The sequence below is a fragment of the Tamandua tetradactyla genome, chromosome 25, assembly GCF_023851605.1.
Source record: "Tamandua tetradactyla isolate mTamTet1 chromosome 25, mTamTet1.pri, whole genome shotgun sequence".
Taxonomy (NCBI): Eukaryota; Metazoa; Chordata; class Mammalia; order Pilosa; family Myrmecophagidae; genus Tamandua; species Tamandua tetradactyla.
In genome coordinates, this window is record NC_135351.1 from 39,843,968 (window position 1) to 39,869,839 (window position 25,872).

General features: G+C 40.4%; 1 long non-coding RNA gene across 1 annotated transcript; it reads left to right on the top strand.

The window, feature by feature from the left end:
• Positions 1-1,747: 1,747 nt before the first annotated feature.
• LOC143669254 (uncharacterized) lies at positions 1,748-24,266 on the top strand. Its single transcript, XR_013168801.1, has 3 exons — positions 1,748-1,886; positions 23,433-23,507; positions 24,015-24,266. It is a non-coding gene; the product is annotated as an uncharacterized LOC143669254 (long non-coding RNA).
• Positions 24,267-25,872: the final 1,606 nt, after the last annotated feature.

A 25,872-nucleotide genomic window follows, 5' to 3' on the forward strand; every position in this document is an offset into this window, starting at 1 on the left:
GTTTGCTGTCAGTATGTGGAAGTCACTACAGGGTAGGGACTATGAGCTCTTCTTTGGCAAATGCAGAATTTTTAAGGGGCCTCCGCATGGAAGGGGGGCCTCAACTGAATAATTAGCTCAACCCAGTGAATTCTGGGATTCAAGCAATCTCAGATGTCAAAGCAGGTGCCCTCATATCTGTGTGTGCTTATGTGGCATGCAAACATTTGTATGCCTGCACATAGGCATGCATGGTCCCCTAGGGTGGGCTGCAAACATTACTATTTGTCTTTATTTTTCTCCTTGCTTCCTTTGTTCAGAAGAGACCCTCTGAGAATTGCCTGGGCAGAACAATTAAAGCCTAGATACAGTACATTAAATGTTCTCCAAAAGTACTAGTGGTGTTTAGGTAGCATGACCACACTGGAGGGAATTTTCAACAACTCTCTCAAATCACAGTCCACTAACCGTCCCCTGTAGCATCCACAAGACAAAGTGAAGTGAAGTGTTAAGTACTCATTGGATCAATTTAAGGATGCTTGATTTTGACTTTCAAGTAGTTCATCATCTTCTGTTTAAATTATGAGAATGGTTTAGACCAAGTAGCTAAATTATCCAAATCATTTCTTTACCTTCTATATTCGTTTAAATATGTCATTTGCTTCTGGGATATTCTCATTTTCCTATAAAAAAAATTCCATGGTAAGTTATCTGACTCAATAGCCAGCTACACTGACATTGTGGAAAAGGAATAAGGTTCTACCCTCTTAGCCAGCTTTATGATGACATCATAGAGCTATTTCTGCAGTTTTAAGCGGTGTATTAGTCAGGGTTCTCTAGGAAAAGAGGATCAACAGGAGTTATCTGTAAATATTATGACACTATTATAAGAATTGTCTGATGCAACTGAGGGCATGGGCAAGTCCAAATTCTATAGGGCAGGCCACAAGCTAGGATCTCTGATGAAGGTTTTTGATCAATTCTCCAGGAAAAGCCAGCTGACTAAAGTAGAGATGGAAATTCTCTCTTCCGACCACTGAAATCATCTCTTCTCCTTTTAAAGGCTTCAACTGATTGGACTGGATTTCTCTTATTGCTGAGGACAATCTCCTCAGTTGATTGTAGATGTAATCAGCCATGGAGGCAATCAATTTACAGATAATTTAAGTCCATATAATATTCCTCACAACAATAATCAGTCCAGTGCTTGCTTGACCCAACAACTGGACACCATATCCTGGCCAAGTCAACCTGTAAACTTCACCATCCCACGCAGTTCCTTACTGACACTTACAGTTGGGTTTTAAGAGCTTGAAGCTGTTGTCATCTGCCAACAGTATTTGAGAGTTTCCATCAAAATCCTCCCAAATCTTCATCACCCTGTGCCTAATGCCTTCAGTTCCACCATTAGTTAGTTTAATCCTTCTTCCGATTTCTGTGGGAAGGAATAGATTCAGTTATACATTACTTAGTGGAAAACTGATTTTATCAAAGTAGATTATTTTCTGAAACAGGGATGTTGAGATAGAAACTAGGTCCTGGGAGGTGAATGAATGCAGAGACAGTGACTACCAAGAAAGGCAAGAGAAAGATTAAAGGCAATCCCCGATTCCAGGGAGCCAGCACATCTGAGTCCTTAGACAGGGAGGAGCCCATCATGGGAGCACATTGAGCTGGGTACTCTGCACACAGTAGAGTGGACATTTTTTCTGCCCATTTGTCTTTGTTTTCTCATGTTGCCATAACAATGAGCCACAATCTTGGTGACTTAAAACAATGGAAATGCATTGGCTCTCTGTCCTGGAGGCTGGACATCCAAGATCAAGGTGAAAGCAGGACCAAACTCCCTCTGAAGTCTCCAGGAAAGAATCCTTCCTAGTCTCTGCTCACCTTCTTACAAGAAACCAGTAAGTGTAGGGCTCACCCTACTCCCATATGACCTTTTCTTAATTTAACTAATACAATTCGTAATGACCCTATTTCCAAATGATGTCACATTTCAAGGCACTGGAGCTTAGGATTTCAACATGGCTTTTATATAGTCCACAGTTCAACTCATAACACCATGTAAGTGCCACAAAAGAATGAAGGGTAGATATATCTGAACATGTTCATAACTATTTTAGAAAAAAAACAGCATGTCTTTGAGCTTTGTGTCGTCTAGATGATGCAAGTGGAGTTTGAGAAGAGGAGGCTGGGGCAGGCTCAGTCACTTAGCTTAATTTTTTTCTGAGTCTATATGAGCACTTGTTTAGCATCCTCTGTACGTGCCATCCAAGTAAAGTTCATTTAGTTTCTCCACAGCCACTCTGTCACTAACTCTCTTGTATGTGGCAAATTTCTCACTCAGATTTACAGCCCCTGCTTGTCTTGACTTTCATAAGTGGGGAGCATTCATGTACTGCTGAGTTCTCAGGATCTCCGCTGCCCACATTGGCCTTAAGCACTGGTCTAGAGAAAGTTAAGACATACGTTGAATGAGCGAGTACCCCAACCCAGTGAGAGGTCAGTTTCTCTTTGGAGAAATGTTAGATGGCATTCTGATTTCAAAGCACAGTCTTCTAATGAACGTTTCTGCAGCATCTTTTGAAGAGGTGCTTAGACTAGTGGGAATCGCATATATAGTAAATACCAAGTTTTTCACTCTGGTGATGAAGGATGCAAATTATGATTGCACTAAGTTTCTCTCCCTTTGTCTAATGCCATTTGAAAATAGCTTGTAATTAGTTCTGAGGGGGTGCTTTTTAAATAGCCTTATAATATTGCTTAAATTTGCATTAAGGTGGCTTTACGATACCTAGAGGAGCACACAGCACTTAGAGTTGATTACCTTTCTCCATTTTGTATTCATAGTCTAGTGCTGTAAGAGTAACAGTGCAATTGAGGAATTCTTCTGGGCCTCTGATATTGTGTCTACAAGTTAGAAAGAACAGTGTAGAGTTAGTTATTATCTAATTTATTTGATCAAGCCTAGTAGCTAACTTGGAAAGTTGGCCTTCTCAAGTGATTCCCTGCTTAGCTTGTTTGTGGTACTTGACATCACATAACTGGTTCTCAGCTATTACTTCAACTACACAGACAATTTTCACAAAAGATGCAGTAGGTAAGTTCAGGAGTCAACTTGGCCAGGTGATGGTGCCCAGATGTTCTGTTGCGGTGGATTTAAATCATCAGCATGTGCAATTCATCTATGGCTGACTACATCCATGGTCAGCTAAGGGTGCTTTCCTCAGCTGGTGAGTCTTAAAAGAAGGAATCCGAATAGAGGAGTTTAGAGCTGGCTCAGAACCAGACATTTGGAAATGTAGAGAGGACCCGCCCCAAGGAAAGCCGTTAGAACCCAGAGGCTGGGAGAGAAGTCCTGTAGACATTGCCATGTGCCTTCCCACGTTAGTAAATTTGTAACTAAATAAATCACCTTTATAAAAGCCAGTCCATCTCTGGTGTATTGCATTCTGGCAGCTTTAGCAGACTAAAACAGAAGAGTTACAAACTCACCATGCTCTGTAGTCTATTTCTGCTAATACAGAGTTTTCCCAGCTCAAACTGGATGAGTGTTTGAATGCTGTGCTTTTTCTGATTGGAATGATCAACCTTAAAATATGCAAAGGTCTGTTGAGCTGATCCTAAAGCTCAAGACATCGGGTGTTCGTTCTTTCAACACATTTGCAGGGTGGCTGGTCTTTGCTATTTTATTCTGTCTCCTTTCTAGAAAAATGCAGAAAGTGCTTTTTTTCACACCATTGGACAAATTACCTCAGGATAAATTGAATCCTGTTTACAGCCCAGTGGTTTTATGTAATCAATTTTTTTAAACCTGAGTTTCAAGTGAGAACACTTCAATAATATCAAAAACCTGAGTAGCTGTAGGAAGCCTTTTTTCCTAAATGATGCAGATAAGAGCAGCATCACTAACACAGGAAGTTGGGATCCCAGCTCAGGCTGGGTCTTGGGTGAGTGCATTCCCTGGATGTGCTAATACTTAGGTCATTTTTATCATTTCTCTTTTTGAGTATGGAATTCCAATGACACGATGTGAACAGGTTTTGTAAATTCTAAAAAATTAACATATGTGAGTTATGATTTTGCATATGAGAGTTCTCTCCAAATGGGCCATTGGTCTCAGCCCCTAGCAGCCCTTCTCTGTCGCTTTGTTGCATCGGCAATGGCTGAGTGATGGGAAGGGAGGACAAAGGGGGCTGTCAAACGAGACAAAGAGAACAGTGAGGGCAAGGAAGAAAGACTGGCATATGGCGAGGTGGGGGAGGGGAGGCCAGCAAAGAGCCTGGCCAGTGAGCTGCACAAACAAACACGTGCGTGTGTGCACACATGCCCATCCTTGCTTTCGCAATAGCTCTGATATGTAAAAGGTAATTATCAGGGGTGGAAGTGTCTCTGAATAACCTTTTTTTTTTGGCCAAATCTCGTCTTGTAAAACAGATTATTTTCAAATTGGCAGCTGCAGTCAGGACTATTTAAACAATCTGTCTCACTTTGGGGGATGAAAAGAGACCTTTAAAAGACATCTTTTGGGCTTGTCCTGGGCCTTCATGTGTGACTGCGTGAGAAATGGGTGGAGGTCTCTTCCATCAACGGCAGGTGTGAGGCACCTGGGGCTGGCCAGGTGTGTGAGCCGCCTGGGCCAGCCTGTCAGGACGCAGGGTGGGTCCAGTTCTCAGCTCCACACCTGGTCCCTGGACCCTGTGGGGTTCTGGTTAAAACCCAGATTCCCGTGACCTGTTTCAAACCTATGGAATCCATGTCAGTTGGTGGAGACTGGGGATTTCAGTGCTGAACAAGGTTTCTAGGCAATTCCTGCCCACAGGTAGGGCATGGAGCCACGGAGGGTCCATGCAGAGTGCCCACCTTAGGGTCTCCGGACCCCACCCAGCCCCGGCTGCGGCCCATTGATCCAGCCCTGGGCTCCTGGACCTGGTAAGAGTCTCTAGCCTCGGGGACAGGTGGGGGCTCGGGGAGGTCCCTTCTTGAGTAGGAGCTTGGACAGCCCTCCAAGGCAGGTTCCTCTCACTTTCTTTGCCTCTTGCTTTTAGGATCCCATTTTCCTGGAACCTTTTTCCATTTCAGCTTGCTGGTTGAAGTGCTGGTTGAGCTCTCGTCATGGTTGGGGAATCACAGAAAACAACTTTTGGTGCACCCCAGGATGACTATTGGGTATTTAAGCTAAAGGAATCTCTTCATGATTTGGGAGAAATGCTGAAGAAAAAGAAAAGATGACAGTGCAGGGGGCTCCTGTCATGCACCAATCTACATCAAAAGAGCCACATGTGTCTGGCTCTCTCTGCCCACCCTCCCTGCCCGCTGACCCTGCCCTCCCTCCCTGCCCGCCATCTGAAGAGCCCAAACCAGCTCAGCCTAAGGAGGAGGAAGCTTGTTCTCACAGGAATTACCTTTCCTAGTGAACAGGCACATCAGGTTGTTTTGGTCCCTTTTCTTCTTACATGATCGTGTCATGTTTTCCTGGTCCACACCGCCTTTTTTACTATAATTTTGCAAATTCAATGAATATTTTGCAGGTAAGGAAAACAAAACCCATGGAATCCTTGTTGCTTTATCAAAAAAAAAGAAAGAAAAGAAATCCACAGCGCAAGAAAGAATGTGACCGCACTTTTATTTACAATCCGTCCCCAGATGAGTACCTGGTAAACATTGCTGAGAACGTCATTGAGCAAATTGCCATGTCATGGGAAATGTCGTTAAATTCTATAATTTCCTTTTCTAAAAGGAATTTCCCTGTATGGAGTTGGAGAAAGAAAATTACGTTCAATATTCACCTTAGCTGAGAAGCAGCTCAGTGTGGGGGCTGGTGCCCTATAAATAGCAGCTCTGTGACCTCATTCCTGTCCTCTCCCTGCCGAGCTGTTTCCCGTTTCAAGTCGGATGGACAGTTGCCAATCATTTGGCCAATCTGGACGTTTTGGCCAGCGAATGGATCATTCTGGTCCGGTCCTCGGTTCCTCTTCTGATTCCTTTACGGGACCTTGACTCCCGAAAGCTGCTGGCCGCCTGGGCCCGACTCACGGCAGTTGTGTGGAATTGGCCTCAAGGGACCTGGGGAAAGCTCCTTAACCTTTTCAAGCCTCAGGTTATCCGTCTGCAGCTTATGAAGTGAATCTCAGGGCTGCCTCTCCCTCCTGTCAATGGACTGCTTTGAGAATTGATTAGATAGTGTGCAGAAAGCAAGCTGACCTCCTCCAGAAGGAATACAATGTATGATTTTATTTCTGGTCCCAAAGCTCTGAGGCCAGGCCTGTCCAGTACAAGAGTGGCCATTCTCTGTGCTTCTGGCCTGCCCGAGAGGAAATTCACACCATTCAAGGCAAGACAATCCACTCCAGTTTCTAAATGGTTGGCATTGTCTGTCCTGTGGAGCACAAATTCAACAGATGGTTGCCAAACTTCCACTTGATTTTGTGGCTCTTTAAACAGTGTTCATTAAAACCCCAACTTACAGCAGCTTTGCAGCAGGGGATGGAGGCCGAGTGGCAGCCTCTGCTGTTAGGGTGCAGCCCAGACGGGGCCCGAGGGTCCCCAGCCTTCGAACTGGTTGTTAAATGAACCTACAGGTTTACTAGATCAGTAATCAGAGGTACTTAAGTTGTTTCCCACATGTTTGCGAATCTCCTACTGAGGTCAAAATTTGGGAACTTCCTTCACTAATCCGTATGCTTTGCAGGCTTTGAGGAGAGCCATGTTTCATGTTGGATTTCAAGTTCCCTTTTTGCCGCAGGCAGAACATAAACCTAAAGGTTTTGAGGAAATGGAGACCAAATCTGGTTTCTGTTTTTGTTTTACAATCTTTTCCAAGATGAGTAATGCCACAGCACTTTTTATTTTCAAGCTGGCACATCACGTTTGTTCTCTCTTCCGTCTTCACTGCCTGGATCTGCAGGTTTGTGTGGATTTTCCTTAGTGTGTGGTGTTCTCGTGGATTTATCAAATGCCTGACTTTACAGAACATTCTGATTTTTTTCCTTGGACCACTTTGTTGCAGGAAATAAATGTGGTTCTTTAAATGAGTTGTTTCTTTCTCTAAACTTGGGAACCAAAATAGAATGGACTTTCTCAGAAAAAAAAGTACTGGAGAACCTGAAAACATTTACATGAAATAAAAATTTGTGTCTACTTAGAGCTTGGTTTCTGTTGAAAGCAAACATCACAGACCCTCAGAAATAGAAAGGAAGCCCCTAGCCGGTGCTTTGTCCCCTGACGGACGGTGCTGTGTTGGAGGGCGACTCTCAGAGGAGAACATCAGGGAGCAAGCGGACCATCTGATTCAATAAACTCCTTTTAAACAAGAAAGGAAATTCTAAAACTCAAGGAGCTGCATTGGAGATGGTGAAACGTCACTGTTCATGCTTATTCTCTGAAAAATAAAGGGAGTGGGATAGTGCTTTGGCTTCGCTTTTATGGCCCCGATTTTATTTGAAGGGGACCAGGCTGCACTGTGTCCTGTGGCGATAGGTATCAAGAAGTACTCCGAAGTAGGCACATGGCTTCCGAGCCACACAAGCTCAGTGCAGGCTGGAGCCACGAACCCTGAGCTACTGTGGGGACATGGAGGCCGATGCCTGAGGCCCACTGCAGCACATGGCTGTGTGTGGATAGTGTGCTGACATAGCACATTGCACATGGCTCTCCACCGATCCTCAGGTTGGCCTTATGATAGTCTTTATCTATGATGGGGAAATGGCACAGAGAGGTTAAGTCACCAGTGGAAGGTCACACAGCCAGGGAAGAGGAGAGCATTTTCTGTCTGCTTCCAGATTTATTTCTCAACTGTCAGCCTTCTGCTATCTCTCATTATTAAAAAAACAAACTAACAAAAATAAAACTGGAACCCATTAAAACCTTTCATGACACAGATAATTGGTGAATTGTCATATTATTTTTGTATTTTCACTCTCCATGTTCAGACACCTTTACTTTTTATCTGCTTTCCATTTCTCCGGTGGGCTCTATTATTTTATCTTATCACCTTTGAACCTGTGTATGCTGTTATTTAATTTAGTCCATGAGCATGTTTTGTTGTTGTTGCTCTAAGTGGCTATAAAATTAGGTGGGGCAGGTATGAATTTGTCTTTGATTTGGTTTTCGTTTTTTTAGAAAACATGAATGAAAATGTGTGTCTTAAATCTTGTTTTCAAATTATAATTTTAACCTTCTATCATCATGTCTGTTTTCCCCTCTTTAGTCTGGCACTTTTCCAGGTGTTTGTTGGGGGATGGGCTGGTGATTAATATGTCTTTTCAACGCCCCTCTCCTCCTTTGCTTTGGGGAGACTTTGCTTTTTATAAAAGAAAAATGATCATTTCTTTATTCATGCAGTAGCAGAATTGTTTGTGGCAATAAAGGATACCACTTCCGAGCTTCCTAGCCATTTGTAAGAGACTAGATTTGGAGCTCTGACACTGAATGGGACACTGTTCTGGGGATCCCGTGGATGGGAGGCAAGGGTCTCGCTCTTAGGTCCTGACGGGAGATGAAATGTACATGAATGAGCTCTCTCTGTTCTCAAGCACAGCAGGCTAGAGGATTTGGCTCGACTCTACTCTCAAAAATGTCCAATTCAATGTCAAAAACTATCTAAAGATTGGTACGTCAATGACCTTGTAGAACGTAGGTCACAAATGCTGAAGATGGTTGGAGTGGGGTGTCTGGTGCCACTGAACACTTTTCCTTCTGCCTCACCTGCCGTCTTCCCTGGCGCCACGGGGCTGGGATGGCACCTGGCCCCGTTTTCCATCTTACCAACTGGAACTGAGAATTTGATCCACCTTTGCAAGAGAGCATTGCCTTTGGAAGCCTCAACACTTTCATAGTAAAAGCCTATTTTTTAAAAAAAACCTCACTGAATGACACCTTAAGATCAAATTGCCCTGAATCTCCCCATTTGAGCCTCAGCCAGCTCACCCAGCAGGAAGGAACCTTCCCGGGGTGTTGGGTGGCACCCAGGGAAATCAACAGTGAGTTTGTGTGTATCCTGAGCTTTAGATTACTTCTCTTTCCTAGAGTAGAGTCTGGACTTTTAGTACAAGTGGCACAAAAGGATTGAATTTATTTTTATTTTTTTTTAGGTGGTGGTGGTGCACGGACTGGCAATTGAACCTAGGTCTCCCACATTGAATTTATTTTTTGAAGCTCTGATATTCAGATGGTATGAACCTTTTTTTTTCTTTTGCATGGGCAGGCACTGGGAATCGAACCCAGGTCTCCGGCATGACAGGCGAGAACTCTGCCTGCTGAGCCACCATCGCACCGCCTGGTATGAATTTTTTAAACTGAGTTATACCACACACAAAGATGACTGACCAATGAGTCCTCTAAAGTGTTTTCTCCAGAGATTGAAGGACATTTTGAAAACCACCATTAGGAAGAGATGTTGTTACTGGGATTTGTTAAAGAACCAGAATGGCGTGAGAAAATGCCATTTTAAATATCTTACTGAGGACTGGAGAACTTGACTTCTATGGATGACTTTTAGGTTTTCTAGTTGCTTTTACTTCTTTAAGCAAAATATCAAAATTTCATGTGGCTTTTTTAAAAAAAATTAGTAGTGACTTTTTCAGGATTTTTATTTTCCACTTTGGAGCATATGAATTGTTAAGAATTGTGTTTGTATTGGAGACAGTAAACGTAGACATTTCTCGGAAAATGTTTAACAGAAAAAGAAAGAAATAGGTAGAGGTTTGAAAGAACCATGCTCTGAGAAAGGTTTGGAATCAAACTAGGCTTAAGTAAGATCTCCTTTCTTCCTCTGTCCTTACTTTCAAGCTAATTCTTGCAATCAAAACATAGCTGAGTGTTCACTAGCTGCCAAGCATCATACTACACCCTTTGGGTGCAACAATAAATTGCATTTGTCTTTATATGTATATTTATATTTTATATGCACAAATGATTGGAGGGGACAGACACAAAAACAATCTTGTCCTGCCCTTCAAAGGATTAAAGTCCACCAGATCACAGATCGAACCACAGAAAAGTTACCGTCTGGTTTAAGTATGTCACAAAGAGATGGGCAAAAGTAGGAACAATAACTATTTTTGAATGGGGACCTGAGAAAGATTCCATCAAGAAAGTATTATTTGGGCTGAGTCTTGAAAGGTGAGTATAGATATGCCAAGTTAAAAAAAAAATGGTAGAGGGAACCTAGCACGATGAAGTGACTTTGAGGGCTTAGCAGCAGATGTGGGTGCAGGCCCCCTCCAATCATTTTTGCAGGAGGGTAAATTCTGCTACTGCATGAATAAAAAAATTATAATTTGGAATTGTGTCCTGGGAAGAAGGCAATTTGGGGCTGACAGTGTAGCTCCTGTGTTTGGTGCATACGGGTAAATTTACCGGAGTGGGCTGGGCAGCGTGATGGACCTGCACACCAATTTAGGGAGCTGGCTATAAGCCCATGAACAGTGGAGGGTGAATCAGGAGTTGACCTGACCATGTTCTGTGTCATTCTTGCAGTAAGAGATTAAGACCATAGAAAGGATCATGATGGACAAACCAGCCAGAAAATTATTCCAACAGATTAAAGGAAAGAGGAGAAAAAAAGTCCAGATTAATAAAAGGAGATGCAGAATCCAGTCCTCAGAAGTAAAATCAGTGTCATTTGCTTAGTGGTGTAGAAGGTGGAGCAGCTGAGGCAGCTGGAGCAGCTGGAGCAGCTGGAGCAGCTGGCGATGATATTGCCTGTCTGAGGAAATGGTCATGTTGAGAAGAAACATGGAAAAGGGAGAAGGTGAAGTAGGCATTCTTAGAAGAAAATGCTTAAACCTCTGGAGAAAAAGTTTGGAGCTGGATTCAAGAATATGGGACCGGTTTGAATTTAGGTGACAATTGGAGATTTGAGAATGGAATAATGTGCCACAAGCAGGCTGAGAGAGAAAAGAAGACGATGAAGGAGGTGTATTTGGGAAGCTCCAACATTTAGAGGAGCTAAGAGAGGTAGAAGCAGTGCACGAAATAGCCATGGAGTGTTCAAGATGTAGGAGAAGCAGAAAATAGCTGGAATCAGAAGAATCTGAAGAGTGGATAACAATTTCTAGTTACGTGCAGTTATTAATTATGAGGAATATTGGACACATGAAATTAGGTTTAGCAATTTTGTCATTTATAATCCCAGTGAGAGCAATATTCCTGTTCTATTAGGGTTATCAGCCTAATTGAAATGAGTTAATGTGTAAATGTTATGTAAATGGAAAATGAAAAAATTGAGATAGCAAGTAGAGATTACTCTCTTAAGAAATTGGACACTGAGAAGAAGGAAATTGGTCTTGTAATCAGAAAGAGATGTATGGTTAATGAAAAAGTTTTTCTTAAGAATTTGGAATATGAGCTTGTATGTAAAGGAAGATGGAATCAAAGCAGAATGAAAATTGTCAAGATATGGCAGGTGATGGTGGTGGAGACTCCAGGGAAAAAGTTCTCACTATTGATCAAGCAGGATGGAGTGGAGTGGGTTTTTTTTTGTCTTGGAGAGCATTAGAAGTTGGGGTGGCAGCTTTACATGGCTGAGGCCAGTGGTGGAGAGAGAAGGCAATTGTAATATTCCACAACCCATTGAGGCCTTCTCAGCCCTGAGCTGGCACTGACTGATGGAGAGGACGGTGGGCTTTGGAATAAAATCTTCCCTTGTCCTCCTCACAACCTCTTCCTCACCCCTGAAAGAGTTGCTGTGTGAACCCTAAACTTTCAGGCAGGGAAAATGGCCTAGAGGCCAAGTCTGGCCTGAGAACTAGATGCCAACTGAATTTCAGCAGCTTTTTCTCCTTAATTTTCTCTATTGTTTTACCTGGCAGACCTTGAAAAATCTCTCTGATATTAAGGAGTTTCATACAGTAAATGGAATGTCCATAAAGCTTGGTAGATGGGAAAAGCCCGACTGTATTCTGTCTCACCCAGATGGAAAGATGCTTGCTTTGGCTCTCGTTGACGTTTGAGAGTGGGGGCTAGATGTACATCTGACAGAGTTTAAGGATTCGGTTGATTTTCAGCTCCTTCATTCACTGGTTCTTTTAAAGCTATGACTCTCTTATATGCCGTAAGTGAGTCTAGGGCCCTAGACCAGGTAGGGCATCTGCACACTCCTAGACACATCATCTGCAACAGGCAAGGCATTTGCACACTCCTAGACATATCACCTGCACCTGGCAGGGTATCTGCACACTCCTAGATATATTAACTGCACCTGGCAGGGTGTTTGCATACTCCTGGACATATCACCTGTACCAGGCAGGGTATCTGCACACTTCTAGACACATCGCCTGTCTCAGGTAAGAAGCCTGAGTACTTGCCTACAGCCAGGGGCAAATTCTAATCTGCCTCAGTTGGCCCTGGGCTAACGCCCAGATAATTTAGAATCAGTCCCTAAAGATTTGGAGCTTGTCGATGATAAGAAACTGTCAGAATTCCTGAGTGTTGAGGATATGACTTCTGTCCTAAGACCCTGTTTTCAGCAGGAAAAATATATTTATCTTTGAACATTCAAGGTTCATGTGGTGACGTTTTTGCATCTGGCTCCTTTGGAAAAACAAAGAAAAAATAGTGAATGCTTTTCTGCCTGGAAGAACTTTATTTTTCCTACTTTCATTTTATCATATATGTGGTTGAGATCATCAAAGATGCTAAGTCCTTTGTTAAGAAAGGTGGCAAATGACTACCTGTTTGCTTGGGGTTGATGGAAAACAAGTTAATTTGAACAGGTGAAGTCAAATTTTGTGGTCTCATATTTTGTGCTGTGCTGGTAGCTTTAAAAATTATAATTAAGTAAATTTCGTATTAATTCTTCTCTTCCTGTTAAGAGTCAGTTCATCCTGGTGCCTGCCCATGCAAAAAACAAAAACAAAAACAAAAAAGTAAATTCAGACTGAGTCTCAGAATTGGTCTTGTTTGTCATTCCTACAGGAGGGTAGATGATAAAGTTTTAAAATAGGAAAACCATAGATCCACTGGCAAATACATGTATTTACCGTATTATCTCAGAGGATAATATCTTTCTGAATGCCTGCCCTACCTCCTGGTACAGAGTGTTAATCACATGTATTTTCTGGATGAAGTGATGACAGATGTTACCAAAATGTCCCTATTTGTTATAAATTAATTATTCTCAGAACATACTCACGCAGATGTGCAATACAGCAGAACTGCTTCCCCAGTTTGGAAGGGAGCTCAAGGTGGCTGAAATTCAGTGGCTATCCAAGAATTAGGCAGCATTTTTCAAATTCCAGCAGGAATCCCTGGGAGGAGGGACCCGGAGAACAAGCTGGGAGAGTGTGAATTGTGTCTTGGGGGAGGGGAGGAGGAGGGTTAGCTTTTCAAACCCCCTTCTTTTATAGGAAAAAAGAGCAGCCAGCAGAAAGGAGATGAGGATCAACATGGGGTGAGGGTGGAGGGCCGCGTCACTGCTGAGCTGGTCAATGGCAGATTGTTCACCAGCCATTGCCAGGAGATTAGCTGAGCAAATGCACAGACAATGCTGATTAGCGACTTGAAACGCATCAGTTCTTACTGGGGAGAACAAAGACTGTCCAGATCACTGTCTTCCAGCCCAGGAGGCAATAATGGAACCGAGCTCTGCCCAGCAGAACGCTCAGAGCTGGGAAACGTATTTCTCTCATCTCCGGAATGGCCTCCAGAGATACATATCTTATTTCCAGCAAGTTCTCCAGGGACAGTAGGCTAATAATCACACCCACATATTCCATCCCCTTGTGAGTTGTGTATTTCTTTCCACTTAATCTGAGAAAGCAGATACCATTGAATTGTCAGCATTTGGCCTCTTTTTCAGTCTGACCTTGCAAATGCAGGGGATCATTTTGGGAAAAAAAAATAAATTACTATCAAAATGTACTATTTACTTACATAGAGAGCTGTTACCAACAGTTATACATATATTTGATATTTTGAAGTTATGAAATAAAGTGGAAAATATTTACCTTGTATCCTTCTTATGATTTTTTTTTTCCAGACACAGCCTATGTATTATTTGTTTTAGCCTGATCTCCTTATGGCTCCATTTGGAGCTATGGTCTGGACACCTAGGCAAAAGAGTATGATTTGGTCTTTACTATTTCTAAGATGCTAGAAATTTTAATAAATAGCTCATTACTTTATGCTTTGTTACCGCACCCATCAAATGTAGCCTTTCACCTCATTGATATTATAATGACACCTAATTATAGCCTCCCTCTTTACATTTTCTTTACTTATGTAAAAATAATCTTGGCATTATTTATAGATTTATACTATTCTTTGTTAGAAGCTTTTTCTCTTGCTAGATAAAAGAGCTTTACATGAGTTATAACGCTCTTAACAGGATTCACTGGGAGAAAAGCGCTATAAAGCTGATGTCTCTCTCCATTCTCACGGACATTTTATAATCTTATAAAGCTTGCAGCTTTTTGCCCTTTCTTCGCCCCCCTCCTCCTCTTCCTCTCCTCCTCTTCCTCCTCTTCTTCTTTCCCCTCCTCCTCCTGCTTCTGTGCCCAGCCCTCTTTTATTTACTTTACGTAATCATTGACTAAGATCTGACTAATCCAGGAAACATTTTTCTCAATTAGGAGAATAATGAAAAAAACTTCAAAACATTTTATAGAAATACCATTTTCTTTTCTTTCTCTTTCTGTTTTTTTGATAGTTACCTTTGCCACAACAAAAATAAAATATGTTGGAAGGAATTATAGGCACCATATTTAAGAGAAAACAGATGACTGGTCATAATACATAAAGAACTCCCACAAATAAATATTGTAGAAAAACATGCACAAAAAAAATCAATGACAGGGTGGGCCACGGTGGCTCAGCAGGTAAGAGTGCCTGCCTGCCAAGCCCGAGGACCCGGGTTCGATTCCCGGTGCCTGCCCATGTAAAAAAATAATAATAATAAAATAAAATAAATAAATAAACAAATATTTTTAAAAAAATCAATGACAAAAGCAGGCAAAGACTATGAATAAATAATTCAGAGATGAAACACAATCACTAATAAACATACGAAAAGTGCTTACTTTCACTGGTAAATAAATTAAATGCAGATTAAAAAGAAACATTTTATACCCATTGTTTTAGTTTGCTAATGCTGGTGGAATGCAGTATACCAGAAATGTAATGAACGGCTTTTATAAAAGAGATTTATGATACAAGTTTTCAGTTCTAAACCTATGAAAATGTCCTAATTAAGGCATCAACAAGAGGCTACCTTCACTCAAGAAAGGCTGATTCCTGTCTGGGGTTCCTCTGTCACACGGGAAGGCTAGCCCTTTGCTCTTGGGTTTCATTGTTTTTAGCTCCTGGTTCCAGGGACTGCCTTTCTGAGCTTCTGTCCTCTCCAAGCATCTCCAGATGTCTGTGTTTAAGCTTTCCCTAAAATGTTTCCCTTTTTAAAGCATTCCAGTAATCTAATCAAAACTCACCTTGAATGGGTCGGGTCACTTCTCCATCCACTCAAAAGTCACATCCACAATTGGGTATGCCATTGCCATGGAAACAACCTAATCACATGCCCCCCCCCCCCCACACACAATTTGGATGGGAATTGAAAGGACATGGCTGCCCCCAGAAAACTGGATTAGGAGTGAAAGAACACAGCTTTTCTGGGTACATAACAGTTTCAAACCAGCACACCCATCACTTAGAAAACATTTTAAAAACTCAGTCAGTGTTCTCCAGAGAAACGGAATCAGCAGGATATATATATTTGCCTGTGTGTGTGTATAAAGAGATTTATTATAAGGGATTGGATAATATCCAGAGTTGATGAAGATATGGGGAAAAGAGCAATAGTGCAGTTTTATTGTACTTTACTTGTAGACAATTTGCCAATACCTATCAAAATGTAAAATGTCATACTCTTTTATCTATTAATGTCATTTCTAGGAACTTAGTCTAAAAAAATACTCAGATAGGAACACCAAGATGTTTTTTTCCCACTTTCAAAGATGTCTGCAGGGAAGTGATGTTGCATCCAAACCATGGAATACTATATAGCAGTCAAAAAGAATGATATACTAACATATACATATCTTGCAATCTATTAAATCGCAGATTATAAAAAACAAGTGTCTGAAACATGAGCACAGAATGATCCCACAGATTTAAAACAAAGGAAAAACTTACACACACTTGTGTACTAAACTACAAAAGATATCTGGAAAAGTAACCCTAAACTGGTAATGCAGTTAACTCCAGGAAGAGAAGCAGGATTGCAGCAAGAAAAAATGAAAAATTACTGAATTATTCTGGATCTTTATGTTATTTATAATTATATTTTAGCTTTGGAACATAAATCAATATAAATAATGCAAGTCCAAATACACAGATTAATCCAAACTAAGCTAAAGAGAATGTTCGCTAACAGAGGTTGTGGAAAATACGCTTTGATTACTAGATAAGAACAATGCGTTGCTTGTGATCACCACATAAAGTTAGTTCTGCAATAACGCCTGTTTGGAAAAGCAAATTTCTTCTATCAGGATTTATATATTAGGGAACAATTTGAGCAGAACACAGATTTTGCATTTCCTTATGTGTGACTTCATCAGTGAAAAACATGAGGTAACTGCAGAGAGCTGCCCACCCCTCCACCCCGGGCTGAGTCATGGAGAAAACACAAAATGCACATACAGACCTTGAACATCTGCCATCACGTTGCTTCACGGGCAGTGTGTGAGCCATACCCTTGCACATGTGATGTTACGACCTGCCCTCTGATCACAGAGAATGCTCCCTCTCCACTTCACTCTCATTTAAAGCTGAAATCCTGGTGGTCACTTCCACAGGAAAACTTCAGTTCTCTTTCAAGGTGGCGTGTCATATCTATTGAAGTACTTACATATTAGTTAACTGCTTAACATATGCAAAATTGTGCTACTGTAAATATTGTTTTCCTACATTATTTTTAATGTCATGCATTTTTGACTGCTCTGCTCCCAATACCATTTTCTCCATAAGTTCTGTGTTTTGTTTTGTTTTTTTGCATGGGAAGGCACCAGGAATCGAACCTGGGTCACCGGCATGACAGACAAGAATTTTACCACTGAGCCACCATTGCACCACCCAGCTCTGTGTTTTTTATTGCACAATTTTCCAGAGCACTGCATTTTTAGGAGTACATATGCCACATTATTCCAGAACTGACTATCCTCAATAAATGGTACACTAGTAATGCTGGCAGTTTGGCATTTGTGGGGAGACAACTATCCATAGGTCTCTCACTTAGCAGACTCACTGAGTATCTTTGTTTTAGACTCTTATCTTTTCAAGGATGTTTGTAGAGCAAATAGTTTTGGAAGATAGAGAAAGCATTTCCTTCTGGAGCCATGCACTTACCACCCTGTATAAAAGATTCAGGTTCCCTAAACTCAGGGTCTCCATCATGTATTGTGACTCCTTATGGGTTTGGGGCAACCTGGCCCTCTTTTTATCATTCTGTGGGAATCAGTATAAAATATGATGATTTTCTACTGAAAGCTATTGCTGGAAGTAATGAACATTTCTTTGTCTCTGGCTCAGGGATTTTGTTTTTTGCCAACATCCATGAAACCGGGGTGGGCTAACATGCCAACTTGCAAGTAGGGTGAAATCGCAGATCCTTCACAACTCTTGACAGCATTCTGTGGGCTGCTGCAGTCCTTCCGAGCAAGTTACAGATATCTTTGTAGAACTATTAGTCAATATAGTTTAGGACTTTTAAAATAAAATATAATGATAATTAAATACCCTCCTTTTTCACCTTTTAAAAAGTTTTACTTCTAAAGTTGATGTATTCGATAAAAAGATGCACTGGGGACAATGGATTTGTACAGAGTAACATTTTCAGTCATCAAAAAGTGGGGAGGCAAATATTCACAGTTAGCATTTTACTTGATTGAATGAACAACCCAGTGTTCACTTTACCTAAAATAAGAATTATTCAGGTTAAATATCATTTTGGTATGTGTAATTGATTACTTTTGAAGTTTTTAAAAATAACTCATCATTCCATGGAATGTAGATAACTGCTACAGTTGCAATGATTTGATCAGACAGCATATATTAAGTTCCAATCCTTATGAAACACTGTGAAGGCTACAAAAATGATTAAGCACTTGGCGTTCTTTCAGAAGTTTGCTCTCTAGAACAGAAAACAAGACAAAATGAAATAAAACGTAGGAAATATGCAAGGCAGGAAGTGTGAACTGCCACGTGATAAGAGCAAATAAGGGACTACACCTGCTCTGAGGAGGAGAGGAGAAGACCAGAGGAGGTGGGATTTACTTAGGAAGGAGAACATTGCAAGAGAGAGAAGACGGACGAGGCAGGAGGGGTCATGGAAACAGGGTGTGGAAGACAAGCCTGGAAAGAAGGCTCGGGACCAGATTCCCAGTCACAAAGGGCCATGAATGGCTAAGGATACTTATTTCATTGATCCTCAGCCAGACATTTTAAAAACTGGAGCAGCTCCGAAGAGCATTGAATCATGTAAAGCATCTTACTATTTCTGCCATTTTACAATAGCTGGAAGTCAAGTGGCAGCCAGTACAAAGCTGTAGGAAAAGAATTATTTTTGTTATTTTCTAAGATGATCAAAGAAAGGCCAGAAGGGATCCATTTAGATAAATTTGACTATATGAATGCAATTGAAAGGTAGAAACCACAGAAGCTGGAAAGTGACCTTTATAAAATTCGGTCCAATCTTCTGGCAGCTTTCATGTGATTTAAGAGGTGTAATATTTGCCAAAAATAACTACTGGATGACTATTCGTTGCCAGTCCTGTTCTTAGGATTTAATCCATTATTGTATTTAATTCTCACAAAATACCTGAGACAAGGAGCAGCTTCATTTTCTGGATGAGAAAAGAGAGGTTAAGAAGTGTTTTTTAGCAAGTAGTCCACAGTCAGAGAGAGATTCGGTAACTAAAATTTGTGTTAGTTAGTTCTGGGATGGGGATCTGTTTCTCTCTTACTCTCAGAGTAAGATTAACTGCACTAATCGCGCAGTTCTTTCTATGGCACCCCTTTTCTTTCTATGGCAGGTCTCTGCTTAAACATCCCCAGTGGAGGTGAACTCAGCCTTTCAGTGAGTGCTGTCTTCTAACGAGGGAAGGAGGTTGTAGAGGATGCCAAAGAGCTTCCTTGACACAGTGACTCTTAGATTTAAAACCCATCATCCATTCTGATCTTCACTGAGATCATAAATATTATTTATTTTTATTAATATATTTTATATTTATTACTAGCTATAACAAAGTTGAAACCGAGACACAAGATGAATATATCACAAAGCCAACCTGAGGAAAACTACATTGTCACATAAACTTTCTCAGCAGCGTTTCCTGATTTGATTAATATTAGAGTAACACATTTTAAAATCTAGATCAAATGGTTTTATAACTAGTATTTGGATTAGTTTCAATTAATATATAAAAGAGTCAAGGCCCAGAGAAGTCAAGCAACTTTTATAAAGTCGCAGAGCAACGTATTAAAGGTACAAGGTTCCTATGTATCTTATTTATCCAATGCTAAATAATCTGAACCACAAAGTCACTCATGTTACAAACGGGGTTGGCCAAGCATTGGCAGATTTAGTTGTTGAATTTTGACTGTAGTTTGAAGAAAGTTCTGTTTGTAGTCTTTTATAATAAAAACACACTATCCATCAAATTTTTTTTTCACTCCCTCTAGTGTTTAAAGTACGCTGTGCTTTTGCTTTCCCATCATCAATTTTTATTCTCCATCAAACACAACTCTGGGATTATTTTTTCCTAGCCTGACCTTATAAGAAAGCTTAGTTTTCAATTCAGAACCTTTATAACTTGAATGTAGTGTTTGCCAAAAAATTACAGGCCTACCTCAGAGATATTGTGGGTTTGGCTCCAAACCAATACAATAAAGTGAATATTGCAATAAAGCAATTCACACAGATTTTTTGGTTTCCCAGTGCATATAAAAGTTATGTTTACACTTTAATATAGTCTATTAAGTGTGCAATATGGCATTGTCTAAAAAATAATGTATGCACCTTAATTAAAAATACTTTATTGCTAAAAAATTGCTAACCATCATCTGAGTTTTCAGTGAGTCATAATCTTTTTGCTGGTGGAGGGTCTTGCCTCAATGTTGACAGCTGCTGACTGATCAAGGTGGGGGGTTCTGAAGGTTGGGGTGGCTGTGGCAATTTCTTGAAATAAGACAACAGTGAGGTTTGACACATCGATTGACTCTTCCTTTCACAAAAGATTTCTCTGTATTATGTGATACTATTTGATGACATTTTACCCACAGTAGAACTTCTTTCAAAATTGGAGTTAATCCTCTCAAAACTTGCCACTGCTTCATTAACTCAGTTCATGTAATATTCTAAATCCTTTGATGTCGTTTCCACTATGTTCACAGCATCTTCCCCAGGAGTAGATTCCATCTCAAGAATTAAATTTCTTTGCTCATTCATAAGAAGCAACTCCTTGTCTGTTAAATTTTTAGCATGAGATTGCAACGATTCAGGCATATCTTCAGGCTCCACTTTGAATTCTAGTTCTCTTGCTATCTCTACCATATCTGCAGTTACTTCCTCCACTGAAAACTTGAACCCCTCAAAGTTGTCCATGAGGGATTGCACCAACTTCTTCTAAACTTAATGTTGGTGTTTTGACTTCTTTCCATGAATTGAGAATCTTTTTCATGGAATCTAGAATGGTAAATCCTTTCCAGAAGGGTTTCAATTGACTTTGTCCAATCCATCAGAGGAATCACTATCTATGGCGATTATAGCCTTACGACATGCATTTCTTAAATATAAGACTTGAAAGTCAAAATTATGCCTTGATCCATGGACTACAGAATGGTTGTTGTGTTGGTAGACATGAAACAACGTTAATCTTGTTATACATTTCCATCAGAGCTCTTGGATGACCAGGTGCATTGTCAATGAGCAGTAATATTCTGAAAAGAATCTTTTTTCCTGAGCAATACGTCTCAAAAGTGGGCTTAAAATCTTCAGTAAACCATGTCGTAAACAGATGTGCCATTATGTAGGCTTGGTTTTTCCATTTATAGAGCACAGGCAAAGTAGATGTAGCATAATTTTTAAGGGCCCTAGGATTTTCAGAATGGTAAATGAGCAATGGCTTCAACTTAAAGTCACCAGTTGCATTAGCACCTAACAAGAGAGTTAGCCTGTCCTTTGAAGCTTTGAAGCCAGACATTGTTTTCTCCCTAGTAGTGAAAGTCCTGTGTGGCATCTCCTTCCATTATAAAACTGATTCATCTACACTGGAAATTTGTGGTGTAGTGTAGCCATCCTCCTCTTCAATTTAGATCATCTGGATAACTTGCTATGGCTTCTACATCAGCACTTGCTGCCTCACCTTACGCTTTTATGTTATGGAGATGGTTTCTTTCCTTAAACTTCATGAACCAACCTCTGCTTGCTTCAGACTTTTTCTCTGCAGCTTCCTCCCTTTTTTTTACCCTCATTGAATTGAAGAGAAGTTTTTCTCTGACTTAGACTTTGGCTTACAAGTTTGTTATGGCTGATTTGATCTTCTATCCAGACCACTGAAACTTTCTCCATATCAGCAATAAGGCTCTTTTGCTTCCTTATTGCTTGTGTGCTCCTTGGAGTAGCACTTTCAATTTCCTTCAAGAACTTTTCCTTTGCATTCACAACTTGGCTAACTCTTGGGTATCAGAGGCCAAACTTTTGGCTTACCTCAGATTTCGACATGCCTTCCTCACCAAATGTAATCATTCAAGCTTTTGAGTTAAGGTGAGTGGCATGCAACTTTTCCCTTCACTTGAACACTTGGAGGCCATTGTAGGCTTATTAATTGGCCTAATTTTAATATTGTTGTAACTCATAGAAGAGGCAGGGCTGAGGAGAGGGAGAGAGGTTGGGGAATGGCCAGTCAGTGAAGCAGTCAGAACACACAACATTTATCGATTAAATTTTCTATCTTATACGGGTGCAATTCATGGTGATCCAAAATAATTACAATAAAAACAATAAAAATCACTTATCACAGATCATCATAACAGATATAATAATAGAAAAATTTGAAAGATTGTGAGAAATACCAAAATGTGACACAGAGATGTGAAGTGAACACATGCTGTTGGAAAAATGTGCCCCTCGATGCGGGGTTGCCACAAACCTTCAATGTGTAAGAGATGCAATACTTATAAAGCACAACAAAACATAGTACGCCTGTAAGTAATTTGAAAGTAAAGCAAAAGTCATTTTAGGTATATGCAAAGACAAGGACTTGTCGAGAGCAAAGGGATAAACGCATATTGAAAAATGAGTCAAGATGTTGGATTAGACTGCTTTCAAGTGGGTGCAATGATAAAGACAGGATAATATCATGGAGAACAGCAAATTGTCAAGTATTTAGAATTTGATTTGTAAAATACTCTTTTGAGGTTAGGGTTCTGTAGCTTTAACTTGCAAATATGGCTTCCCTAGATAAATGTTTTTTGCTTTATTTTCCTTGTTTGTTAATTTTTTGGGAAGTGCATGGACTGGGAATTGAACCCAGGTCTTGCACATAGCAGGTGAGAATTCTACCACTGAACTACCCTTGTACCCCAAAATGTTTTTGTATTATTTTGAACTCAAATAATAAATCTCTGAATTTTGAACTTCATTTGAAAAAAATCAGATTTTTAGAGCTACTTGCATATCTTTTCTCTGAATTTGACATAATTTATGGTGTTGGACTATGAATTTTCATGATATGAAAATGATTCTTTACTGAGGTTATGGACATTTAACAGTTCACACTCAGCTTTAATCTGGTGTCATTTTCTTAACCTGTAAATTATGTGCTAGGTTAGGAAATTCATTTGGAACTTATTCAGCCTGAATAAATTAGGCTATGCTTATTCATAATAATAGACTCACAAATTCTCAGTCAAGATTGATATAACAATGAATCTTTCTGCTATTGCCATTCCACTAAAAATGTCCTAATATCATAAGTAGAAAAGCTAAACATGTCCTTTTTATTGGAGCTAAAATATTGAGGAGTATTTAAGCAAAGCCATGTTCTTCTTGGGATGTTGGGTTGAACTGTATGTTATTTGAATGTATTTTATACAGAAGATTCATCATATTTAGTATCACTGTCACTTTTGGCACCTGATAAAATTAGGAAATTGAAATTTAAAATATTATATACTCATTTAAATACATATAAATGAGATATTTGATATAATGTATATATGACATATTTGTGATATGCTATATGATAATATTATTATTCACCCCAATTTTCCCTCAATTTTGTTTTTTCCTACTTGGGGAATTAACATTTGGATCCCCTGTGGATTTCTGGTATGTCAAGGATGACTGAAGATGGTTCAATTTGCCCAAAGAGTCTTCCTGATGAGTTTATGGCTATCTGTGGAGGGGGTTCTCTTAGAAAGACAGCACTAATAGCTGCTCTTTGACTTTCTGACAGCTCCCTGTTGGGACAGGGAGAATATCATGGGATGGAAGTTTCTTGATCTCCAGCCCCAGGATAGAAGTGGAAGAGGTAAGCAGGAGGATCAGGGTGAGAGGAGGAGGGTGACAATGGGAGCAAAGGGTGGGTCTGGCTTAGAAGATGGAGCTAGCCATCGGCCAAGGAGTGTGGGCAGCCTCTGGAAGCTGGTGGAGGTGAGGAAATGAGGTCTCCTCTGGTGCTTGCAGATGGATGGGAACCCTGCCCACACCTTGCCTTTAGCACCAAGAAATGCATCTTGGACTCTGACCTCAGAACTGTAAAATAATAAACATGTACTATTTTAAGTCACTAAGTTTGTAGTAACTTGTTACAACAGCCATGGGGTTCTCATACAGCCTCAACCCTGCAGGCCAAACACCTGCTACCCTCCCAACCATAACATATGCAATTTCTTCACTTCCGGGGCCTCTTTACAACATGAAATTTGAGGCCAAAAGAGCTTCTAAATTTCCCCGCAGTTGCTAAAATTTGTGAACTTAATTTAAGGTCTAGTTTTTGTCCCTAAATTAAATTATCTCAAGATCTCTTTCTTTACAGCTGGGAAATTAATAGACAACAGCTTACCAAGATGACAGATTACCGCCAAATTCACAGGCAATTGGGAAGAAACTTTCGTGCCACAAATCTAATACCAGAAGACCACACAAAGATCTGTGACCAGTCAAAATATCAGTAGGAGGTTTTCAAATACCATCATGACGTTTTGACACCAGTCACCAAGTATGGTGCTGTGCCAGATGGTGAAATTTATTGCATAAATTGACCTTCAGATCAATCTGAAAAAAAAAAAAAAAACTAGAGTAGAGCCAAAGACATTGGCCTGTTTTGTAAAATCAGTAAAAGCGGATGGCCTCCAATTATATATTGTCTGTTCCCTACCCCTTTACAGAGTCTAGTGCCAGTGAAAGCTTCACAAAGGCTGCTTGTGTGGAGCTTATCTTTTAGGTTTGATGTGATGGTGGATTTTAGTTTCTGTCTTTCTGGCCTAATGTACTGTTTTTAATCTAAAGTGTTACTTAATGGATTAGTCCAGTTACTCAGGAAACCAACTTGTTTGTTACACGGAAATGGTTTCACAGAAAGCTGGCTGGCATCTAGGAATGTGAGCACACACTTAACATTTGGATGGTACATTTTAGCCAAACCATAAACAAATGGTAGGCAGGCACTGAACCTCTACAAAGGAGTGGCTAAAAATGCCAAAGTAAATATTAAGGACAGGAACCCTAAAGTTATCAAAGTTAAGACATAACAAGTATTCAAAGTTGGTGTGTGTCCCACGAATGTGACTCTTTTTGGCAATCGTATCTTTGAAAATGTGATTATTTAAGATGAGGTCAGATGGACCTTAAACCAACCTGATTGGTGTCCTTATAAGAAAGGAGAGAATTGGGCACAGATGATGGGAGCAGGCCACGTGAAGACGGAGGCAGAGATTGGAGCCAGAAGCTAGAAGAGGCAAGGGAGGACTGTCCTCTACAAGATCCAGTGGGAACATGGCCCTGTAGACAACTTGATTTCAGACCTCTAGCCTCCAGAACTGTGGAGACTATAAATTTCTGTTGTTTTCGGTGGTCCCAGTTTGTGGTACTTTGTTACAGCAGCCCCAGGAAGCTAAGGCAGCAAGTGTCTGCTGAAGTTCTGGAACCTTAAAACAGCTAAGAGGAGAGAAAGTAATTGAGAAAACAAAGAATAAATCATGAAAATTATATTGCAAAAATCTGTAGCTCTTTTTTGTGGGTCTTCTGTAGAATTGCTTGTCTTCTTTTTTTTTTTCCCCAAAAGTTTTGAGTGCTAGGTTTCTCTTTCCAATGTCATCTGATTTTGAAGAATTCGTAAGGACGTATCGCCTGAAGTTTCTGGTTGGAACATGATTCCAAGATGTTGATGTATTCAATTGAGAATCATGGATCTGACTGAGGACCCTGGAGATTTACTGCTGTGAAAGTTGCCCACAGTTCCTGATCTGGTGCTTTGTATCAAGGCCCGAGGCTGTTTTTTTCTCTTATGTTTCTTCCAGAAGAGGAAATTTCTTAAATTATTATCAGAATGGACAAGAGTGGAATCATCTCCTGAAGCGTATGTACAATTTGTTTATAACAATGTAGTTGATGATTGACCTGGGGTAAAATATATCATGGGAAGAAATGCACTGAGAAACACCCAGGGCCAATTGGTGTGAACCAGAGTGGACCTTAAATTGTCTTTGATTAGATGCTATTGGGACTTAGTAACTGAGAACCAAAATCTTTTGGTTGATAGATATCAAAGTAATCCTTGTATAGAAAAATGGATATGGGGCAGTGTGATGGTGGCTCAGTGGCAGAATTCTCGCCTGTGATGCAAGAGATCTGGGTTTGATTCCCGGTGCCTGCCTATGCAAAAAAAAAGGGGG